Genomic DNA, 25,722 nt, shown 5'->3' with positions numbered 1-25,722 from the left:
AGCATGCAGCATAAAAGACTTTGCTTCCCAGAACTGTTTAGGTCACCCAGTTGATCAAAATGCTGGGGCTGAATCTCCTCCCCCGGTCAGGGCTGTGGTCAAGGAACAAATCCTATGCAAGTGGCCACAATAGGCTCCACAAGTAACCCCTCCCATCAGGGGTACCTTGCAAGTGAGGTGGAAGAGCTACCCCCAGTGGATGATCAAGAAATTACAGAAGAGAGGCCCCCGGGCACCATCAGCTGATCCAGATGGGGAGAGCTCAGCGTAAGAATTCTGGAATTTTTAAATATCAAACCGTAAACACTCCCTGAGCTCGCAAGAAATGGAGACCAAACAAACCTCAAACACTAAAATAACAGAAGAAGAATTCCAAAATTGGATTGTAAGAAAGCTCAATGATATGCAAGAAAAAATGGATAACCAGCACAAAGAAACCACAAAGAAAATTCAGGACTTGGAACAAAAATTCACTAAGGAAATTGAAATCTTAAAGAAAATTCAATCCAATCTCCTGGAAATGAAGACTTTATTCAGGGAAATACAAAACACAGTGGAAAGCCTCAAAAATAGGTTGGACCAAACAGAAGAAAGACTCTCAGAGATTGAAGATAACACTTTCCAATTAAATAAATCAGTCACAGGAATAAAGCAGAGAAACAAGAGAAAAGAGCAAAGCCTAAAGAGATGTGGGATTATGTGAAGAAACCTAATGTGAGGGTCATAGGGTTACCAGAGGGGGGAGAAGAAAACACTCTAGTGTTGGACAAAATATTTGAAGATATAATTGAGGAAATTTTCCTAGTCCTTGCTAAAAATCTCCAGATACAAGTTCAAGAAGCTCAAAGGACCCCTGGGAGATTCAGTGCAAATAGGAAGACATCACGACATGCAGTGATAAGACTGACCAAAATATCAACTAAAGAGGCCCTTCTACGAGCTGTAGGATGAAAAAAGCAAGTTATGTACAAAGGAAAACCGATCAGAATAACGCCAGATTTCTCAACTGAAACATTACAAGCAAGGAGAGACTGGGGCCCCATTATCACTCTTTTGAAAGAAAATAATGCCCAGCCAAGAATCTTGTACCCTGCAAAACTAAGCTTTATATATGAAGTAGAAATTAAGACATTCTCAGATAAGCAAACTCTGAGGGAATTGACCAAGATAAGACCAGCCCTACAAGAAGTACTCAAAACAGTGTTATGCACGGAACAGCATAATAAAAACTCATGAATATACAAACACCCAAAACCTAAAGATTAAAGGCCAGATATCACAATGGCTCAAGAGAGAAATCAAAGCAACAACGTTCAACCCAACAGAATGAACAGTAATCTGCCTCACCTATCAATTCTCTCAATAAATGTGAATGGCTTAAACACCGCACTCAAGAGGCATAGGCTGGCTGAATGAATAAGAAAATACAAGCCAAGTATCTGCTGTCTTCATAAAACACATCTAACCTGCAAAGATGCATATAGAATAAAAGTAAAGGGGTGGAAATCAGTATTTCAAGCAAGCAGAAACCAAAAGAAGGCTGGTGTGGTGGTTCTGGTCTCAGATGATTTAGTTTTTAAACTAACAAAAGTAGTGAAAGACAAAGAGGGTCATTATATAATGGTGAAGGGTACAGTTCAACAAGAAGATATAACAATTTTAAATATATATGCCCCCAACTTAGGTGCACCCAGATTCATAAAGCAAACCTTACTGGATCTAAGCAAATTGATTAGCAGCAACTCCATAATAACCAGAGATTTCAACACCCCAATGATACACAGGCAAGATCCTTCAAAGAGAAAATTAATAAAGAAATAATGGACTTAAACAAAACTGTAGAACAATTGGGTCTGACTGACATTTACAAGACTTTCTAACAAAAATCCACTGAATATATGTTCTTCTCATCAGCTCATGGGACATTCTCTAAGATTGACCATATCCTAGGACACAACGTAAGTCTCAAAAAATTTTAAAAAATAGAAATCATACTATGTGTCTTCTCAGACCACAGTGGAATAAAAGTAGAAATCAACCCTAACAGTAACTCACATTTCTACACAAAAACGTGTAAATTAAACAACCTTCTTCTAAATGATTACTTCATAAATGAAGAAATCAAGATGGAAATAAAAAAAATTATTTGAACAAAATAACAATGGAGAGACAAGTTATCAACTCCTCTGGGACACAGCTAAAGCAGTTCTGAGAGGAAAGTTTATCTCCATAAATGCCTACAACCAAAAGTAAAAAAGATCACAAATAGACAATCTAACGAATTGACTCAAAGAGTTGTAAAAAGAAGAACAGACAAACCCCAAACCCAGCAGAAGAAGTGAAATTAACAAGATCAAATCAGAACTTAATGAAATTGACAACAGGGAAGCTATACAGAAGATTAATAAAACATAAAGTTGGTTCTTTGAAAAAATAAACAAAATTGGCACACCTTTGGCTAGACTAATGAAAAGCAGAAAAGAGAAATCTGCAATAAGCTCCATGAGGAACAAAAAAGGAGATATGATAACTGATCCCAAGGAGATGCAAGATATAATTTATGAATACTACAATAAACTTTATGCACACAAACTAGAAAATGTGGAGGAAATGGACAAATTTCTAGAAACACACAGACTCCCTAGGCTCATCCCAGAAGAAATACAATTCCTGAACAGACCAATATCAAGAGCCGAAATAGAAACAGCAATTAAAAATCTTCCTAAAAAGAAAAGTCCCGGCCCAGATGGTTTCACACCAGTATTTTACCACACTTACAAAGAAGAACTGGTGCCTATCTTGCAGAAATTATTCCACAACATCGAGAAGAATGGAAACCTCACGAATACCTTCTATGAAGCGAACATAACTCTGATACCAAAACCAGGAAAGGATGCAACAAAAAAAGTATACTACAGACCAATATCCCTAATGAATATAGATGCAAAAATGTTCAGCACAATCTTAGCTAACCGAATCCAGATGCTTATCAAAAAAAAATCCATCATGACCAAGTGGGCTTCATCCTAGGGATGCAGGGATGGTTCAACATACGTAAATCTATAAATGCAATTCACCACATAAACAGAAGCAAAAACAAAGACCACGTGATTCTTTCAATAGATGCAGAAAAAGCTTTTGACAAAATTCAACACCCTTTCAGGACACGAACACTTAATAAAATAGGCATAGAAGGGACATACCTAAAAATGATACAAGCCATATATGACAGACCCATAGCCAACATCATACTGAACGGGGAAAAATTGAAAGCATTCCCACTTAGAACTGGAACCAGGCAAGGCTGCCCACTATCTCTATTCAACATAGTACTGAAAGTCCTGGCTATGGCAATCAGACAGGAAAGCGGAATTAAAGCTATCCAAATAGGGGTAGAATAGATCAAACTTTCACTGTTTGCTGATGATATGATATTATATTTAGAAAACCCCAAGGATTCAAGCAAGAAACTCCTGGAATTGATAAATGAATTTAGTAAAGTCTCAGGATACAAAATCAATACATAAAAATCAGAGGCATTCATATACGCCAACAATAATCAAATTGAGAACCAAATCAAAGACTCAACACCCTTTATAATAGCAACAAAGAAAATAAAGTACCTAGGAATATACTTAACCAAGGAGGTAAAAGACCTCTACAGGGAGAACTGTGAAACACTGAGGAAGGAAATAGCAGAGGATGTAAACAGATGGAAATCCATACCATGCTCGTGGATCGGCAGACTCAACATCATTAAAATGTCTATACTACCCAAACTGATCTACAGATTCAATGCAATACCTATTAAAACCCCAACATCATTCTTCATAGATATGGCAAAAATTACTTTGTGCTTCATTTGAAACCAGAGAAGACCCCACCATATCAAAAGCAATTTTTGGCAATAAAAACAAAATTGGAGGTATTGATATGCCAGATATCAAACTATACTTCAAAGCAGTAGTAAGTAAATCAATCTGGTATTGGCACAAAAATACGAATATTGACCAGTGGAAAAGATCTAAGAACCCTGATATAAAACCATCCTTATATAGCCATCTAATCTTTGACAAAGCAGACAAAAACATGCACTCGGGAAAAGAATCCCTTCTCAGTAAATATTGTTGGGAAAACTGGATAGCCACTTGTAGAAGGCTGAAGCAGGACCCACACCTTTCAACTCTCACAAAAATCAACTCATACTGGGTAACAGACTGTAACATTAGGTGTGAAACTATTAGAATTCTAGAGAAAAATGTTGGAAACTCTCTCCTAGACATAGGCCTAGGCAAAGAATTTATGAAGACCCCAAAGGCAATCACAGCAGCAACAAAAATAAATAAATGGGACGTGATCAAACTACAAAGCTTCTGCACAGCCAAAGAAATAGTCATGAAAGTAAACAGACAACCTACAGAATGGAAGAAAATTTTCACATCCTACGCATCCAATAAGGGCCTGATAACTAGAATCTACTTAGAACTCACGAAAATCAGCAAGAAAAAAATCAAACAACCCTATCAAAACGTGGGCCAAGGACATGAACAGAAACTTTTCTAAAGAAGACAGAATAATGGATAAGAAACATGAAAAAATGCTCAACATCTCTAATCTTCGGGGAAATGCAAATCAAAACTGCTATGAGATATCACTTATTTCTAGTATGAATGGCTTTTATCAAAACGTTCCAAAACAATAGATGTTGGCATGGATGTCGAGAGATAGGAACACTCCTACACTGCTGGTGGGACTGCAAACTAGTTCAACCTCTGTGGAAAGCAATATGGAGATACCTTAAAGTGATACAAGTGGATCTACCATTTGATCCCACAATACCATTACTGGGCATCTACCCAAAAGAACAAAAGTCACTCTATGAAAAAGACACCTGCACTTGAATGTTTATAGCAGCACAGTTCATAATTGCAAAGATGTGGACACAACCCAAGTGCCCATCAATTCGTGAGTGGATTAATAAAATGTGGTATATGTATACCATGGAGTACTATTCAGCTCTAAGAAACAATGATGATATAGCACATCTTGCATTTTCATGGATAGAGCTGGAACCCATACTACTAAGTAAAGTATTCCAAGAATAGAAAAACAAGCACCACATATACTCACCAGCAAACTGGTATTAACTGAGTAGCACCTAAGTGGACACATAGAAGCTACATTAATTGGGTAATGGGCAGGTGGGAGGGGAGTGGGTATATACATACATAATGAGTGAGATGTGCACCGTCTGGGGGATGGTCACGCTTGAAGCTCAGACTTGTGGGCGGAGGGGGACAAGGGCATTATTTGAAACATTAAAATTTGTAGCCCCATAATATGCTGAAATGAAAAAAAAGAAGGAATTAGAATGGAGAACCTGTAGATTTCTAGGTCCTAAAATCTGAGATGTGTGGAGCCGTCTGGCTCTTGGAAAGATTTTATTTGGATATCATTGAGTTAAAGTTAAGATTCAGACACATTAATTTTCCAAGGACAGCCTTTCAGGAGGGTTGGGTAGAAGAGCTCCTTCATTCTCTTTGTAAGGAAAGAAAAATCATTTTTCCTCATCTTACCCCTGAATATGGTGTGCTTGGCTAATTGTGTAGGACAACTGACTTCTTTCTTATTGTGTAGCCCCAAAGGTAAGGCCTGGAGCAAGGTGGGGGCACAGTTATGATTAAGAAATTTGTTTCTGATTTAGAATATCTCTGATGTGCATTCATCCTAAATGAATGAATATGAATATTATAATAAAAACACAAGAATCACATTGAGAGTTTTGACTGAGGCTCCAGGATACAATATATATGATATTCCAAAGTGAGGTTGCCAGAACAAACTGTAAATTTTCAAAGAAAATAAGAGGTTGACAGTTTTTCAAATCTTGAAACACTTTAAAGGTATTAAAGAGTTGAGTGGATTTGGAAGAGTAGATTTAGGAGATTTCTTTGGAGGAAGCTATTATTGTGCTGTGGTCTCACCTATTGCCCTCCCTCAGTCTCAACGTGGAGAGGTGGGAATGGTCATATCTCACCTCAAACCTAAAGATAAAAGTTTTTTTTTTTTTTTTTTTTTTTTTTGAGACAGAGTCTCACTTTGTTGCCCAGGCTAGAGTGAGTGCCGTGGCGTCAGCCTGGCTCACAGCAACCTCAATCTCCAGGGCTCAGCGATCCTACTGCCTCAGCCTCCCGAGTAGCTGGGACTACAGGCATGCGCCACCATGCCCGGCTAATTTTTTGTATATATATTTTTAGTTGGTCAATTAATTTATTTCTATTTTTGGTAGAGACGGGGTCTCGCTCAGGCTGGTTTCGAACTCCTGACCTTGAGCAATCTGCCCGCCTCGGCCTCCCAAAGTGCTAGGATTACAGGCGTGAGCCACCGCGCCCGGCCAAGATAAAAGTTTTAATGAAAGCACTAAGACTATGGTATGTGTTCCTTAAGGTTTGTGAGTCATATAGGACTGATTTTTCACCATAGACTAGGAAATCACAAAGGCAAGTAAGATGGGGTTGTGAGCTATTAAGTTGGTATGCAAAGGATAAGTGACTATACTATAATAGAATCATCTAGAATTTGCTGAGGGGAGAAGATATGTTTTACCCATAAATCAGAGGCACTAGACAGTGGAGCCACCTTGACTTTTGCCCAAAAAAACTACTTGGGCACATAGTGATACTTCCCAAAGTCAACTCTAGGATTCCACCAAAAACATCTGTTGATCAAGCAAAACTAAATAAATCAGACTCACTTCAGTCAGGGAGAAATTGATGGGGAAAATATACATAGGATTTTAGAACATAGGTATAGTGATGTAAAGATGGACCTTGCTGAGGTGAGGTGCTTTTGAGAACTAGACACAGTTTATGATAGAGAGGTGAGGGTCTTGAAGTGAACCTTGATGAGCCAGCTGTTAGTCTTGAAAATCAATTCTACTGTTTGGTTCAGTCTTATCTTGCAGCAGAAAAAATTTTGTAGAACAAGTAGGTGAGTTACTTTTGCTTGTTCTCAGCATTATTTCTTGGTATTATTAACATAGAGACACTAAAGTCTGTATGCTCAGTATGCTCAGTCCCAGTATTATTTAACACAGATGCAAGAAGTAAAATTGGTTTTAGGTTTCACACTCTAAGAGAGACTTTTTTTGAAGTTGACAACCAGAAAAAAAGAGTAGCAGAAGAGTGTAGGGACCAAGGCCTTTGGCCTTACTATAGGTTCGCTAAAAATCATTGACACGATGCAGATTGATTAATTGGAGAAAAAAACATATAACTTTATTGAATGTCTATACACAGGAGCCTTCAGAATGAAGACACAAAGATATAGGGGAAATTGTCCATTTTTATGCTTAGGTTCAACAAAGTATGGACAGCCATGTAGAAATGTGATTGGAGAAAAAGGGTATGATCTAATGCTAATATACTGAGTGGGGAGACTCAGCTAAGTCTATGTGTCTAGATTTTTCTTGGCTTCTCTGAGCATGCATTCCTTCCTTCTGAGTGTAAGGCAAGGCCCTCTCTGGAATGGAGGTATTATGACCCATAGTCAAATAAGGCAGGTCAGATAATTTCTTTATGGCCAGTTTTTACATACAATAATTTTAGGTTTTATGACAGGCTTTTGGGAAAAGGGGTTCTCGTTTCTATGACATGCCTTGTGGAACGGGGATTCTAGTTTTTGTGGCTAGCCTCAGGGGAGAATGGGACTGAGACGCAGGAAGACAGAAGAAAGAGAAAAACTTTTGCTTCTGAGGCTGCTTCTGAGGCTTTCATTTTGAGATACTGTTGTCTGAGCTCCAACAAGAGGTAGCAGCAGCTGAATGAATATAATGTATCATGTATATCACAGAAGTGCAGAAGGGGTGATCCAGTAGAAGAGACTCTAAAGAACCCACAATTTATATGTGGGATACATATGTATCCTACATATATACATATATATAAATATATTTATATATGATATATGTGGTTATATCACAAGATATATATGACCATATCTGTGAGATATAAGTTAGGCATAAAAATCTAGGCCTAGGGAGAACAAACCATCTCCTACAGTACAAGCCAGGTAAGAACTTCGCTATCCCTCTCCTTCTTCTCCCTAAATTCTGTTACACTGTCAAGGTCAGTGTACACAGCGTTAGTGAGTGATGATAAATAGGACCTAGAGAAAAAAAGAAATCATTCCCCTACCCCAAGGCAGATGGGCTATCTTGTACTGGTTTGAATGAAGTACAAATTGATGAGTCATAAATTGGACTGAAGCTTTTCTAAATACTAAGTTGAGACTGAATATTTGCAACTTAAAGTAATCGTAGAACTTCCTGTTACATAAGAATAATTAGAGAAGGCATGTTGTCTGTCTACTGGAATTTTCACCTGGTGGAAGAGGAAGACATTTCTCCCACAGAATTTATTTTGAAAGGACAATAGGAGACAGAAATAAGGCTATGTTATGACGATTTCCAATGAATCAGTCTCTTTCACTGATATGTATTCACTTATGCATACAAAATAAATAAATATAACAGCCTAAAGATGAAATATATAAAGAATACTTTATTTTTATTTTCTGTATTAACAGTGCAAAGTGTTTTTATGAGCAACGTGATTGTGCTTTATTTTTTAACATTTTGGTATTCCATTAAAGGTACAGTATTCAAGGTTATAGTTCTATGTTCACTTCATTTTGATTCTTATTTTTGTAGCTGCCATAGCTGGAAAAGTAAGTTGATCCATATAGAAGAAGAGTATCATTGGCTGTACTTAAAGAGGACGCTCATTTTGTAATCCCAACTACTAAATATTGAAAGGACTTCATTGAAATTTGACAAGTAAATTTCCATTTCCTCTGATGGAGGAATAATCACATGTGCTTGCAAACTTATCAAGGGAATTGAAATCTTAGAATATTATTAAAAACATTGAAATTTCATTGAAACTTTTCCTTCGGGAGATTTTTAAATAAGTTAGAAAACTGAAGCTTGGTTGTTCAAGTGACAAGATATCAGAGTTTTTATAGGTGACATACTTTTTTCAGCAACAAAGCCACCCAGAAATGAAAAAAAAAAATCCAAAAAACTCTTTTTATAATACTCTCTACATAACATGAGCTATTTTCAGTAGCAACTGTTTGCTTGTTCTTTGTAAAAACTCACGTAATATTAAAGTGATAGATTGTGTGTGTGTGTGTGTGTCTGTGTGTCTGTGTGTGTGTCTTTAAATACCTGTGAGATAGCAACTACTGACAATTACTGGTCTAATAACAAGAATCTATCTAGAACTTAAAAGAATTAACAAGAAAAAATCAAACAACCCCATCAAGACATGGGCAACGGAAATGAATAGAAACTTCTCCAAAGAAGACAGAATAATGGCCTGCAAACATATAAAAAGATGCTCAACATCTCTAATCATTAGAGAAATGCAGATCAAAACCACAATGAGATATCACCTAACCCCAGTGAGAATAGCTTGTATCAAGAAATCCCAAGACAACAAATGCTGGCGAGGATGTGGAGAGACAGAAACACTCTTACACTGGTGGTGGGACTGCAAATTAGTGCAACCTTTGTGGAAAAGAATTTGGAGATACCTCAAACAGCTAGAAATAGAAATACAGTTCGACCCAGCAATAGCATTGTTGAGCATCTACCTAAAAGAGCATAAGACATTCTATTATAAAGACATCTGCACCCGAATGTTTATGGCAGCACAATTCACTATTGCAAGATCGTGGAAACAACCCAAGTGCCTGTCAATTCATGAGTGGATAATTAAAATTTGGTATATACTCACAATGGAATATTATTACTTAATTCTAAGAAATGACAGTGAGCTAGCACCATTTATGCTATTCTGGATTAAGCTTAAGCCCATTATCCAAAGTGAGGCGACACAAGATCAGGAAAATGGGCTCCACATCTACTCGCCATCAAATTGGTACTGACTGATTAAAACTATGATGCTCAAAGGGTGGTAGTGTTCACCAGAGATTTGCGGGGGGAGACCCACATCTTAGGGTTGTGGCAAGCATTGTAGGGCGGAAGGGAATACCTCTAACCCTTCTTAGGGAGAGGCAAAGATATACAATGTAACCAAAATGTCAAAAAAAATCTTTTATCAGGTGGTGGCAGGTGTGATGGAGGAGGAGGGGAAGGATGTATACTTACATAATGGGGGTGGTGCGCACAACCTGGGGGTTGGATACCCTTGATGCTCTGGCACGGTGGGGGGAGAGGGGAGAGGAATGGCCGGGACAATATATGTAACCCTAACAATATTTATACTCCCATAATATCATAAAATAAAAGGAGAAAAAGGCAGAAAATTAACACATTTCTAAAAGAAAACACGATATGTCTAATTTTAATTACTTTTTTTGTATTTTGTCAGGAGTTAACCAGTGAACCTTGGCAGGGAACAAAAGATATGCTCACACCCCATCCCAATATACAATACTGTGAAGATTCTACAATTTAAGATTGTAAATTCCCATACCTGAGCATGTATTAATATAAACCACAATCTATTGCAATATGTTGAAAGCAAAGGAATTAGGAAAGTCACTGCTGTGGCCAGATCCCAGGCTTTTGTCAGGATAAGATGTGACACTTGAGCCTCTGGCAACAAACCAAGTGTGAAAGTCATATATCAATAATCAGCAAACCTCACTGCTTTCCATTTTTAGATGGAACATTGTTACTGGAAGGTCAAATACTTTCCTCCAGCATCCCACAGCGTCACCTGGCACAACATTGAAAGGTATGTTCTGAACTTCGGAGAATATGGATCTAGAGCAGGCCTAGGAAGGAGGCAGAGAATATAAGGTCAGTGCCATCAGCCTGCTAGATCCCTGGTGCCACCTATCTACATTTTCCCAGAAACTGCATCCGTCACTGTCTGTTATGCACCTCACCATAGAGCCCTGGCTCTGACAGTTAATAGACCTGTTTCTACATAAAGAATCCTATCAATGCCCAAGGCTGATGGATTCCTGCATCCATACTGTGACATGACATCAATTTCCATCAGTAGAGATTCAACAACTGCAACAGATGAGATGTGATCACATAAAACAACAACAAAGAGCACAATCAGGAGAACGTCTCTGAAGATTTTATAATCGCACACTTTGAAAATTGTAAATTACTTTTGCAAGTGGTTAAAGTCAGGGATTAACCTCTGTGGAGTGCTTAATACAATGCCACCATCTCCAGGGGGGTTACTAAGTGGTTCCTGGGTTTTGACACTTTTAACTAATGAGAACAAAAAGAGCAGACAATGAGCTGTTAACTAAACGGGTTTTACAATGCCAATCAGCAATGTTTAATGCATACACTAAGAAAATGAACTTTATACCCTAGGGCTACATGCATATTCTTCAGACCACTCTGTTATTCTAATATCCTGATCATTGAACTTCTCATAATGGAGTGATTTGCCAGAGGAAATCTTTAACTGCCTTGCTCCACTTTTACAAGTGAGATTTTGCCTCTTTAAGAAATCATACCTATATTCTCCTAAATAGATATGCTGTAGAACAAGATTTCTCAGATAATTCTTTGTTGTGGGGGGCTGCACTGTACATTGTAGGATATATCCCTGGTAGCAGCATTCTTAGCCTCTACCCTCTAGATACCACCTACACCCCACTCTCCAGTTGTGACAGCCAAAATGCCAAATATCTCTTGGGGAGCAAAAACACCCCTTGTTGAGAACCACTGATATAGAACTGTAGAATTGTATAGCACACCTACACAGCTAATCACAAAAAAATGAATTCTGCATAAATAGGCAATAATAATTATCCTTATTTTTGCTACATAAATTCTTCCTTGACAGATTTGAAACTTACCTGGGTTGTGGGTGTATTTTGCAACTTCCCTGCATAGCTATATTAAGCATTTTCTCAGTCATTCACATTTGATTGGCTCCTTCCCTCTTTCTCTTCTACACTTCCAATGCCTTTATAATGGAGCTGCTTGGCTGGCCTGTATACCTGGTGCAGAGCAACTGCCATGGGAAAATAGCCTCCTAGAATAGTGGGTCTCAGACCTTAATTTGCACCATTATCACCTGGAAAATCTTGTTAAAAGATAAGTTTTGATTCTCAGTGTTTGGAGTGAGGCCTGAATTTTGCATTTCTAACTTCCATGGTCCCAGGACCACACTGACAGTAGCAGGGTCCTAGCATGCCAGCAGTAGAACTGGGCATGCATATAATCAGATGTTGTTGCTGCATTATTACAATCATCACTATGCTCCCATGAAAACAATTTTCCCTGTTGCTTTTGAAACAGCAATTATTAACTTCCATTCTATCCATCAAAGAAAATGTCCTGATTCAGAGAGGACTCAAAGGGACAGTGATTCATACCCTTGGCTTCACAGTAGAATTACCTGGGAGCTTTCTAAATTCCTGATGCCCAGGCCACACCCCAAACCAATTAAATCAGAATCTTTGGGGATGGGAACCAGACAGCTCTTTATTTTAAAGCTCTCTAGGTGATTCCAATGAGCAGTAAGGTTTGAGAATTACAGTTCAGTTTCTTGCTATACAAATTATGGTCCACAGACCAGCTGCATAGGCATCACCTGTTTTTCAAAAGTGAAAAATATCAAGCTTCAGTTTTGACAAACTAAGCAAAATTCTGCATTTTATTAAGATCCCAAATGATTGCTATGTACAATAAAGTATAGAAAAGCACTGCATCAGACCTTTAAGTGAATTAAATTAGTTTAAAATTTTTTATTTTACTGTTATAAGAACACTTAACATGAAATCTAGCCTTTGAACAAATTTTAAGTGTATATTATTGTTGACTATAGGTATAATATTGTATAGCAGTTGACTATAGATGTAATATTGTATAGCAGATCTTGACTACAGGTATAATATTGTATAGCAGATCATCTTACTTAACTGAAACTTTAAGCCTATTAAAAATAACTCCCTATTTCTCTTCCCCTATTTCCTAGTAACTACCATTGCAGCCTGAGATTTTATGATTTTGACTATTTTAGATATTTCATACAAGTGGAGTCATAGATTACTTATCTTTCTGTGACTGTCTTATTTCACTTAGCATAATATCCTCAAGGGCTATCCATGTTATATCACAGAATTTCCTATTTTTAAAAGGCTGAATAGAATTCTATTGTATGCATATACCACATCTTCTTTATACATTCATTTTTCACGATCATTTAGTTTGTTTCTATATCTTAGTTATTGTGAATATTGCTGCAGTGAACATGGGAGTGCTAGTATCTCTTTGGGATCTTGATTTCAATTCTTTTGGATATATAATGAGAAGTAGAATTATTGCATTATATGGTAGTTTTATTTTTATATTTCTGTGCTCCACTCAGATGCTGTAATCTCTCACCTGGGCCTTAGTTCTTGCAAAGGCATTTTGGTGTCTGGTGTCATTCAAATTGATGTTTTTGTGAGAGGATGAGTGTTAGGGTATGACCTAGTGCATGCAGGTTTTGAGAGAGATTTCTCCAGACAATGATTAGGATAGAAAGAGGAAAAGTTTACCTTACTTTTTCTGGCGGAAAAAGGGCCAACATGAAAGAGGAAGAGGGAGAGTTTGTTGGCCTAGAAGACCAGTTACTCACACTTTTTATTTAGGAGTTGTAAAGAGGTGAAGATGATTTATGGCTATAGCCAAATGAACAGGGTATCGTGGTCTGCTGTATCCACTTCTTTTTGTTTTTAACAGCAGGCAAATAACAGAAGTGCTTGCCTCTTCCTTGGAGACAAGTTTATCACTGGAAATTGTGATCTTGTCTGAAATTTTTCCCTTCAGATATGGTTATGGGCAGGAACTGAGGCCTGAAGTTTGTATCCCCTGCTGTCTGTTCAGGGACTCTTCAAGGCTATAAAAAGCAAATTCTAAAAGGCAGTTTCTGGCGAATGTAAAGAGAAAGATTTACATTTCCTTTCTGTCTGCTCAGCTCTTTTTAGATGTTATGAAAACGGAACCCTGTAGGGTGCATGTCATCAAGGGAGGGAGGGAGGGAAGGAGTGTGTGTGTGGGGGAGAGAGAGCACGAGCCTGTGCGAGTGAGCACTCTTATATTTGATGTTAGCCCTTACTGAGAAACATCAGTTAGATATTTTTGTCATTAATATGTTCCTGTTATTTTGCTAACAAGGCCATCCTTTCAATGAACACTAGAAACTCCTTTTTCTCCATCTTGCTGACATCACTCTTAAAGATAGTCTTTTTAACAAACATTGCTAGAAACAAAGCACTGATATGCCAAAAATTGAATATAGACACAGACCTTACATCCTTAATTAGAATTAACTCAAAGTTGATCATAGACCTAAACATAAAACACAAAATTATAAAAAATCCTAGGAGATAATATAGGAGAAAATTTAGGTGATCTTGAGGATGGCAATGATTTTTTAGATTCAACAACAAAGGCATGATTCATGAAAGAAATATTTGATAAGCAGGACTTCATTAAAATTAAATGCTTCTGATCTGCAAAAGACAATGTCAAAAGAATGATAATACAAGCCAAAGACTGGGTGAAAATATTTGTAAAAGACATATGGGATAAAGGACTCGTCCAAACTATATAAAAAAACTCTTTGAAAAATCTAATTGAAAAATGGGCAAAAGACATCAACAAACACCTCTGTTCTTAAATGTAAAGAAGATACACAAGTGGCAAATAAACAAATGAAAAGTTGTTCAATATCAAATGTCCTTAGAGAATTTCAAATTAAAACAACAATGAGATGCCACTATACACCTGTTGGAAGAGTTGAAATGCAAAACTGTGACTATACCAAATGCTAGTGAGTTTGTAGAGAAACAGGAACTCTCATTCACTGCTGATGGGAATACAAAATGGTGCCACCCCATTGGAAGAAAGTTTGGGAGTTTGTTTTTTTTCTTTTACAAAACTAAAAATTTGTGTGCCATTATGCTGCCCAGGAGTCAAGACAGTGAAACAAGTCAGCAAGAATGTACTAAATGCCTGCTGTGGGCCCTATTTGTGCCAGAAGATATGAAAGACAAATATGTCCACAGTACTTCCTATTCAGGAGCTTGTATACAAACTAAAAGTTATATAAACCTGAGCCCAAGGCTATTCTACATTTGTTTCCACTGTAACTCTAAGCATCTAATAAACACAAAGGTGTCAGTATCTCTGAAGACTATGGTACACCCTGTGCATAGGGAGAAATAATGTTCTTATCTCTATATGCCTTGTGCAGAGACATCCAGTTGTCATAAGCACCCTGCCGCTACAGTGTGCTAGATTATTGGTAAGATCAATTTCTTATCATCTGAAGCTAAAAACTGGGAAGCCCTATATTTCACCAGAAGAAACAGTGGCCCATGACTCAGAATTCTAAATCAAACTTCTGTCACTTTTTGAAGCCTGTTCATACATATTAAAATTACCATTTGATGCTAAATGTCTTCACTGATACACATGGAATAACGCCAACGCCCCTGCCTGACCTGGCAAAAGTGGAGGTAGAAATGGCAGTTAAAATTCATTGACTAGCTTAGTGGAGGTGGAAACAGAGAGTAACAAATTTATAAAAGGAATAAACTAAAAGGTATAGTTTTTCCCAAATCCCTAATAGAGGATTTTGAAAATAATCAATTGAGCAAATTAGTGAAGCATTTATATAGCATCTGATATCCATCTAATCTTAAATAAACTAAATTTCTTCCTTTAGCATAGTAGTAAATGACAATTGCGGTTAGAGAATTGTGAGTCCAGTCTGGTAATGTCAATTTCACTCATCTTCCAACCATTAATTTAAGTGGTTACTAAGTAGTTATTAATATTATGTGCCCTGAATTTTAGTCAGTAAGATTTTCTCTACTTTTTCAAAATTCAAAAGAATCAATAAAGACATTTGAGAACTATTTTAAGAACATTTTATGAAAAGTAATGGTTATTTTAGATATAAATATATAGCTTATAATTTAGTTTTTTGGGTCATAATTGCATCTGGATAGTCACATAAAATATCTGAAAATAAAGATAAAGATTGTTAGTAAAATTTTGTGAAAAAATAATAGCAATAAAACTAAACAGTGGTGTAAAGTATTTTGCACTGCTACTTAACCAAGATGTGGCTAACTAAATTTCATATCTATGACCTTCAGGATAACTAAAACCTCAACATTTATCAAATGATACCTTCACTGCAGTCTCAATAAAGCCTTGGGTGCCAAAATGTACAACAATTAAGACTGTGACATTTTTTGTCCTATTTTCAGGGTTTGTTTTTTTTTAATTGTGCATACTACATGCAAATGTTCATGTGCCATTAATTAAATCTGCATCTTATATTGGATATCTTCCATAAAAAACATTCTCTAAAGACATTATTCAATCCCAAATATTTTAACAATATGACTATCACTATATTTGTTTTCTCAATGTGAAGATCTTTTTAAAAAGAACTTTCTTTTATGTTCCTTAAATTACAAGCCATAAAACTAGCAAACAATCCAAACCTCAAAACGTGATTGGGTGGGAAAATGAATTTACAGCAAATCATCCAAAGCCTGGAGAATTGAATTGATGTACAAGAGGATGATAACACTTGACCTCCTTCCAATTTTTTTTTCATCATGATAAGTGCTTGCTGATTCTCTACTAAAGCGTGCTGAGCCATATTGGCAAATGCTATCATGGGATATTTTCATCAAGTTTATTGTGTGGCATAAAGTTTCTTTCGAAATAAAAGCAGGACCCTCTCAGCTGAAATTCTAGAATAAATGTTTCTCATCACTGAAAGTGTGGGGTCTCACTCATCATACATTTACCAAAACTCTGCTACTTCCTGGGCCAGTACAGGGAAAGGCTCACAATTTTGTTCATATTATCTAAAAGCTAGAAAGACCAAGAGATCATTTAGTTCAATAATGAATTTCAAGCAGGAATCTCGTATACAACCAGAGCAGAGGGAAGACATATGAAGAAGGGGACACTTTGTTGTTGTTGTTGCTGCTGCATGAGTTGGGACCTGTGAGAGATCTTGTGCTGGGTACTAGGTACATGAGACAGACCCAGCTTCAAATCCCAGCTCTACAATTTACTATCTCTATGATTTTTGTCAGTTTCTTAGCCTCCTTAAATTTCAGTGGCAATTCCTATCTTTCAGGGTTGTGAGGTTTAGCTGAGATTATGAGTGTACAGCACTTAGCACAGTATATTATTTGTGATATTGAGGATGATGATGGTGATGAAGACTGATGATGATTGTGTACTGGAGGATCACTGGAAACTTTCTTCATTCCTTATATGCTATGGCATGCTGCTATTAGCAAGTAAGAAAAGGGTGATGGCAAGTAAAAAGACAAGTAGCACTTCATGTGGTCAGCTTCCCTCCAGTGTAAATCGTGGGGGTTTGGATTATTTTTTCTCTGGTTACTAAAGAAATTTCTGGGCAAAGAGGAGCTATATTCTAGTTCAAATTGAGATTCAGTGTGTCTGTGCTCTTAGGAATTTTCCACTGACCCAGGGGACATGAGACATATTTGCCCTCATGATTGGTTTGGTCAAAAGTGATATGTTGAAATCATGGCTAGAGAAGATGGTGAAAGCACTCAAGATGTACCCTGCCTTAAGATTACTACAGTCAGTGGGAATTTTCTGCTCAGTAGTATGAAGAAGAAGGGGAACTAAGTGATTCCACAAAAGACTGGGCTGGAGCTGAGACTTTGCAATAAATTAGCTGTGACAGCTTGATCAGTACTCATAACATCCTTGAGCCTTATTGTCTTCATTTGCCAGGAGATATTCCAAACCACCATACCTATTGAAATAAAATGATGCATAAAGGTGTGCTTATAACCCATAAAACCCTAAACAAACACAAAGTGGGGTTAATATTTGTGCTATTGTTGTTATAAAATGAGAAGGGTAAATCAGGAGGCAATAAAAGAGGTAAAGAGGCCAAGGATATGAAAGGAATCAGAACACATGGGTGAGGTAGGAAAGGATATACCTCAGAGAAGAAAGCAAACATTTGAATGTGTGTGTATATATATGTGTGTGTTTGTAGTGTTTAATATAAAGTGATTTCCTACTCTCATTCTCCTAAATGTACTTGTTTTGCTTATACTTACAGATTTGGAGCATAACAACAGGTCCTGAAGATAGACTTGTTTTAATTGTTGGCAATTTCAGATGCACCAGAGAGTGGCTTAGAAACCCCACACAAAGTTGTATAATACTAACTCTGTGAAATAACTGATATTTAACATGACCACAAAAAATGAATTCGATGACAACTGATCCATGAGAAATTAGCCACCAGATGGAACTAGAGAGACAGTTATGAGCAATAATATTCCCCTAAAAGCTGCCAAACTCATAGGATCTATACCTACCCACCAGGATATCTAACCCAGTTTAACTCTTATTGTTTAACTCATACTCTGGATATGGAGGCTCAACCAGCCGTGAATCTACTTAACTGTTTTTAGCCCATGTTTTTCCATTTTCTTCATAATGATTCTGTTAGGTATTAAGTTTGTATGTCTTGTGGAAATCAGTAAGTACTGCCAACAGCATTCACTTAGGATGCAAATATACTGATACTCTATATAAAAAGGACATTTCAATCTGACTTGTTTTAAATTAACCCACAGTGTCTCCTTGTGCTCACAACATTCATTCCATATAGGCACTTTCATAATCTCTTATTTTAAATTGTTTCTGGGGATTCTACTACTTCTAGAAAATTACAATAGTGGGTTTTTTTCATTAAAATTCTAGATGATAACATTTTTATTATGAGTATATTTGAAGTTTCTTTTTTCCCCAGCAATATCAATCAAGTTGAGCAAGAAATGGACAAGAAATTACCAGAATAATTAAAATTATTTAAAATTAAAATAATACGTTATTGTATTTAGGCTTAGAATACAGAAGTGTTTTGCTGGACCTAGTAATTTTTCAATGACTGTAGTATTGAAGACAACTTCATAATGAGCTTTGTGAATGATCATTCCTATTGTATCTCCTGTAGACTCAGCCACATTCTGAGACTGTGATGGTAAAAAGGCAAATAAGCAGGAAATGTGTGATATGCTTGGTGACATTAATATCTAAAGGATTATAGAATGCCCTAGTGGCATTTAGCCTAATACAATTCATGGATGTAGCAAGGGCACATGGGAAGAGGCCACATTTATAATCAGATAGGTACAAGCATTGTAGTCCAGGACCGCCTTATTGTTTGATCTAGGAACAACAGCTGAGGACACAAAGATGGAGTTTCAGATTCTGGGGTTGGAAGATGAAAGGAGTTTGGCAGGGTCAGGCTTTCTTATGTGGCAAAAATGGAATGTTCTCAGTGTACCTTCTTCTCAGAGACCTTTTAGAAGAATGAGTATAAACATAAAGAATTTGGTAAAAGGTCACAGTATATTGAGCATAAAGTGCCCACAATCTACTAATATCCAATGTTTAGACTATCCAGTGACTGCTCTCCTTTCATATCCCAATCCTGGGATACCTCCTCCCCAGACCCCTACATCCCTCTTCTTGGACACAGCACAGATACATGTTGGCCCATGCAAGGTATACACACAGGTGCTCATAGGCCCAGCACCCCACATGCCAATCCACAAATACACTAACTCTTTACTAAAAATTTATATAAACCAGCCATGTATAAGCCATTAAACAAATAGTATACACATAAATATGTATACCACAGTCATGTCACACAGGCGCATTCATGTAAACAGATACAAATTTGCAATCAGTTGCCACACACATTTACAATATATGTTGATCATTTTATTTTATGGCAGAAAAACAATTGATATGGTGTGTATAGGGTTCCTATGTTTTGTGAGCCTTGCTTAACTTTGGCTTAGACCTGAGCAACATGTCTCCCAAACAGAAAAGATTTGCTCTGCCTATTGTTGGGTGAGCCTTTTTGAAACATGATGATTTGAGGCAAATGCTGCCATTCCACATATATAAATAATTCCTATTACCTTGAAAGAGATTTGATTTACATGTTTTATCCATTCTGCTTTCTAGAAACTCACTGTTAAATGACTACATAATAAATTCAACGAACATAAAAAAGGAAGGATTTTTTTAATCCTAGAAATAAATTTCTTTTGTGATATTTTAAGGAAATTCACTCATTCAGTTATGAATAGTAATGCCAACAACAAAAATATGGTAGTTGAGGAGTTCCATTTTCGGTTTTGATAGAGTAACTTACATTACAACAATTCTCTTACTGAGAACAGCTATAAAAGCTGGGTAAATACAAAGAACAGCTATTTAAAGGTGTTGGAAGGCAATAAAAGAAGTTAGGACTTATGAGGCCAAGGTCCCACAGGTAATAAAATACTTTGAGATGAGATAGACCTGACCTCTTCTGTTTTGGCCTTATTAAAATGAGATTTTTGTAAATACATAAGCAAAGCTTGCTTGGATCTTGATTGGGATTGAAGAATACCATTAATGAACGTGACCTAATTGACATTACAGAACAATGAACCCCATAATTATAACGTATACTCTTCTCAAGTGTACTTAGAAAGTTACCAATATTAAACATATTGTAGACCATGAAAAAGTTTCAACACATTTCAAAGGAGATTATGTCTTTACAGAGTAGAATTAAATCAGAAATACTATTTACCCTATTAATAAGTTCAGTCTCTGCCTACAATCTTTCCATTGTTTCAGCATACCTGCAAGAAACAATAACACAGAAAATTTGGATAATCCTGGAAGAAAACAGAGGTTAAAAATAAGTATCTGCCAGTATTTTAATTTAGTGGCAGCTCTGAGCTGTTTTTTATCTCTATTCTAATTACATTGCTTGAGAAAAATAATTCATGGCCGATGCCAAGATGGCTAACTAGAGACATCACTTGTCAAATTATCCCAGCTGGAAGGTACAATATTGGACTGAGGAGACAGAGAGCCGTTACAGCTCAGGTGTGAATCACAAAGAGAGACAACAGAGACATCTGGGGATCCAATCAAGAAAAACTGTGAAGCTGAGAAAGAAGATAGAGAGGAGAAGATAGTGATGTGGATCAAACCTAGAGAGGTTCAGAGCCTAGTGAAAGGGTAAGCAGGGTTTCCCCTCCCCCATTTAGGTACCTTCAATGAACAGAAGGCCACAAAATATATTGAAGGTGATTCCACCCTCTACAAGCCCAGGCATGGTGGCTAAATAGGAATAGCAGGGTGAACCAGTGAACCCAACAGGAGTTTGTGTGTTCAAAAGGGACACCCAATGAGAGAGTGCCATGAGAGACCAGAGTGCTGGCTTTCTTATACCTGAATGCTTCCCCCTCTGCACCTCCTCCATTCACAGCATCAGAGAAAGTAATTTTAGCTTGGGCTGGCAGGTAGCCATGGCCCCTACCCCACATTGCAACTGCAAGAGTACTCCGATCAAGAAGCTCACAAATGGTTGCTTCTCTATGGCGGGTGTGTATTCCTGGCCAAGCCCACCATGGAGAACAGGGCTGCCACAGTTTGTAAGCTTCCTGCTTGCTGGCATTTCATGGGATCATGTGCTGGTGGCTTTGACAAGTGGGCCAGACCTGGTGACCCCCGAACATGAGGGGTGCAGGGAGACACAGTGGAGAGGTCTTGGTCCTAGACTTGGTTGGTGAGGAAGCTCTCATGTATATATCCAATAGGAGAGTGTCGAGGGGTGGTGAAGAAGGGGGATCTGTGAGTGTGCCCACACCCCACTCTGGCTGGAGAGCCTCCATATTGGATAGGGGTGCAGTACTCAGAGTAAATTAGCCTACCCCCTTGTTCCCTTGACAACCAAATGCCAGTCATTACAATAAGAAGTGGAGCTTGAGCTGTGGAACTTGTGGGTTTCTAAGCACTAGGCCGCTTCTCACTGGTGGGAGTGTGCCCCTGGCTGAGGCCCCTGCAGACAGAGAGGCCTATCTCTCTCCCCATGGGATCTTGTGGTAGAACAGGGGTACACAATTGGGGATCAACTATCTACCAGTGTTCCACAGAGATACACACTAGTGAGTCAGAGACATGGACTGAGGGGTAGTTTGAGAGCTGGTCTTGGGCACTGAGAGAACTGACATGGACTGATCTGATGAGAGAGTGTTGTGGGGTTCCAGGAAGTGGTGAATGGGGAGGACACTCACCACATCTTGCAGCAAAACTGCATTAGTGGACAAAGTCAGAAAGAACCTTGTCCAGGGCCTTAGCCCTCAAGCATTTAGGCCCCTCCCTTGGGAACAATCTTCCAGGTTTGCAGGAGTGCCCTGAACTTTATACTAGCAGCTCTCCCTTTCAGCTGCAAAAGCAAACCCTGAGACCCGCTAAGGCTTTGCAAAGCCTTTCAGGCTCCCGCAGTGCAGCCAAGATCTGTCTTGCTCCTCCTAACACCTTGGGGGAATAAAGATCAAGCAACTCACTTGGAGCTGCAGGGTCTGTCCTAAAGCTTGGGGCATATGTGTGCCCCACATGGGGGACCATAGCTTGCCATGGGCACAAAGGATATCTCAGGAGGTGACTCTTCCATGCAAACTTCAATCAGTGACAGGGAGAACAATCCCATGGCTAAGGAAACTCAACTCAAGCAAACAGGCAAAGGCTGATTTGTACTCACAAGTACCACCCACCATCTCAGAGATTAAGCTGTGGGATAAAACTCAGTACACACTGCTGGGAAGAGGTAAAGACAGCAAGTCAGAGATAACTGGAGAGGTTCATCAAACCTGCTAGAACACCCCATAGGCAACTCAGGACCAGCACTCTTCTCCCCGGCACAGTCAGGGATTAGTTTTCAGGGACCTGGAGAAAGGGCTATAAGCCAGGCCTAGCACACCCAGATCTTGATCAAGAGGCCAGATGGGAAGAAATCAGCAAAAGAACTCCAGAAACATGAAAAGCCAGAGCTAAAAGATACCCCCAAAAGAAAACAATAACTCCTTACCAATGTATACCAACAAAAATGAAAAGATTGAAATGACAGATGAAGAATTTCAAATATGGATTATAAGGAAGCTCAGCGAACTAGAAGAGAAAATAGAAACCTAACACAAAGAAACCACAAAAGCAGTGCAGGAAATGAATGAAAAATTCACTAAAGAAATCAAATTATTAAAAAAATCAAACAGAACTTCTAGAAATGAAAAATTCATTCAAGGAAATACAAAACACAGTGGAAAGTCTTAAGAACAGGCTGTATCAGGCAGAAGAAAGAATCTCAGGGCTTGAAGATGACACCATTTAATTAAGTCAGTCAAAGAGAAAGAACAGAGAACTAAGTAGAATAGACAAAACCTACATGATATATGAGATTATGCCAAGAGACCTAATGTAAGAATCATAGCCATACCTAAGTGTGAAGAAGAAAATACACAAGGGTTGGAAAACCTATTTGAGGAAAATTTCCCTGGTCTTGCTAGAAATATAGATATCCAGGTATAAGAAGCTCAATGAACTTCTGGGAGATTGACCATAAAGAGGAAGTCACCACAACAAATAGTCATCAGATTGGTGAAAGTAAAAGGAAAGGAGACAATTCTAAAAGCCCTAAGACCAAAGCATCAGGAAACTTACAAAGGAAGACCCATGAGACTAACTGCAGAATTCTCAACCGAGGCCATACAAGCCAGAAGGGATTGGGGCCTTATTCTCATTCTTCTCAAAAAGAATAATGGACAGCTTACAATTTTTTATCCTGAAAAACTAAGTTTCTTATGTTAGGGAGAAATAAAGACTTTCTCAGACAAGCAAACACTGAGGGAATTTGTCAAAACTATATGTGCCCTGCAGGAAGTACTCAGAACTGCATTATACACTAATGAGCACAATAGACACCCACCATTGTAAAATCACTCAAAAGCTAAAGGTCAGAGCCGAGATACCACAATGGCTCAAGAGGTAAGACAAAGCAATAAAGTTCTGCTCAACAGAATGAACAGAAATATACCCCACTTATCAATTCTTTCAATAAATGTCAATGGCTTGAACTCTCCACTAAAGAGACATAGGCTGGATATTTACTCAAAGGAAAAAAAAAAGACAGTTTATAAAAATGTCACTTGCACTGGAATGTTGATAGGAGTACAATTCACAATCACAAAGTTGTAGAAACAACCCCAGTGCCCATCAATATATGAGTGAATTAATAAAATGTGGTATGTATACACCATAGAGTATTACTTAGCTTTACAAAGGAATATTAATACCTTTTGTAACAACCTGAATAAAACTGGAGACCATACTCCTATGTGACTGGAAAATAGACACCACATGTATTCACTACTAAATTGGAACTAAATGATCAACACTCATGTGTACATATGGTACTATAATTCAATGGAAATAAAGCAGGTGTGTTAGGGGGAAGGAGACAGGTTAATTCACATCTAACTGGTACAATGTCCACTATGCATGATGGACACACTTAAATCTTTGACTTGATCTGTACAAAAGTAATTTATATAACCAAAACTTTTGTACCCTTGTAATATTCTGAAATAAAAAAAAAGAAAGGTGGTGAAATAGAAGTTGTTGTTCCTTAAAAATATTGAAATATAAATGAGTAAGCTCTTATTGCCTGGGGCAAAAGATTACAGTTGAGGAAAACAATAGGCAGGCAAAAGCTTGGAAGGTAATGTTGGGAAGAGGGCTACTTTGGGAAATAAGGACTTTGCAAAATCCTTTGTGTCAAGGGATGTGTAGAAAGTCACATACATGCCCAGGGCAGGATGAATTCTCAGAAAATACTTAGGAATATCATATGCTTTCACCTGTGGCTGAACATTAGGTTCAATGGAAGTAAGAAGTGTAGGTTAAGGCTGAATTGTAAATGGTTTCACTAACTATTGAAGTAGTACCTCAATACAGAGCCTCACATACAAAAACTAAGACAATATTTTTTTGTTTTCTTTTACATCTTTTTTTTCTTTTCTTTTCTTTCCCTTTTTGTCAGCTCCAAGATTTTAAGTAAATATCTGTCAAATCACTGGCTGACCACAACAAGGAATATGCTCTTTCAAAGTAGTGTTGAAAAGTTATAAAACAAACAAGAAACTGTGACCTCTAGAAACCTAAAACAACAAACTTTGAGGAAGGGGAAGATTCAGATTTCCAGAGTTACCACATTATGTTATTCAAAATAGTCAGTTTTCAATAAAATATTATGAGTCATGAAAAGAAACAAAACCAAATAAAAACATTAAGAAAAATAGAATAGAAAATTTTCCTTAGAAGTCACAGATATTGGACTTTATTAGACTGAGAGTTTACTAGACTAAGAGTTTATAGCAACTGCTTAAATATGCTCAAAGAACTACAGGAAACCATGGGCAAAGGATTAAAGAAAACCAGGAGAATGATACCTCACCAAATAGAGAATATCAATAAATAGATAGACATTATGAATAGGAAGCATATAGAATTCTAGAACTGAAATTACCAAAATTAGAGATTCAGCCACTGATTTGAGGAGATAGAAGAATCAGCATTCATGAAGATAGGTCACTTAAAATGATCAAGTCTGAGAAGGAAGAAGAATGAAGAAAATCAACAGAGCCTAAGACAACTTGGGGGACATGATCAAGTGTACCAAATACATAAAATCAGAGTCCCAGAAAGAGAGGAGAGAGAGGACCAGAAAGAATACCTGAAGAAATAATGGCCAAAAATTTCTCAAATTTGATGGGAGATGCAAATCTATACAT

General features: G+C 37.6%; 1 long non-coding RNA gene across 1 annotated transcript in view; it reads left to right on the top strand.

Moving 5' to 3' along the window:
* The window catches only part of LOC142865947 (uncharacterized), a 134,139-nt gene extending 123,111 nt beyond the window's left edge, over positions 1 to 11,028 (top strand). The window contains exon 4 of the long non-coding RNA XR_012916039.1: positions 10,693 to 11,028. This is a non-coding gene — a long non-coding RNA (uncharacterized LOC142865947). The remainder of the gene's footprint in view (positions 1 to 10,692) is intronic.
* The last annotated feature ends 14,694 nt before the right edge of the window (positions 11,029 to 25,722 follow it).

This window comes from Microcebus murinus, chromosome X (assembly GCF_040939455.1).
Source record: "Microcebus murinus isolate Inina chromosome X, M.murinus_Inina_mat1.0, whole genome shotgun sequence".
Classification (NCBI taxonomy): domain Eukaryota; kingdom Metazoa; phylum Chordata; class Mammalia; order Primates; family Cheirogaleidae; genus Microcebus; species Microcebus murinus.
Note: the sequence above shows the minus strand (reverse complement) of the source record. Positions and strands in the feature narration are given on the sequence as shown.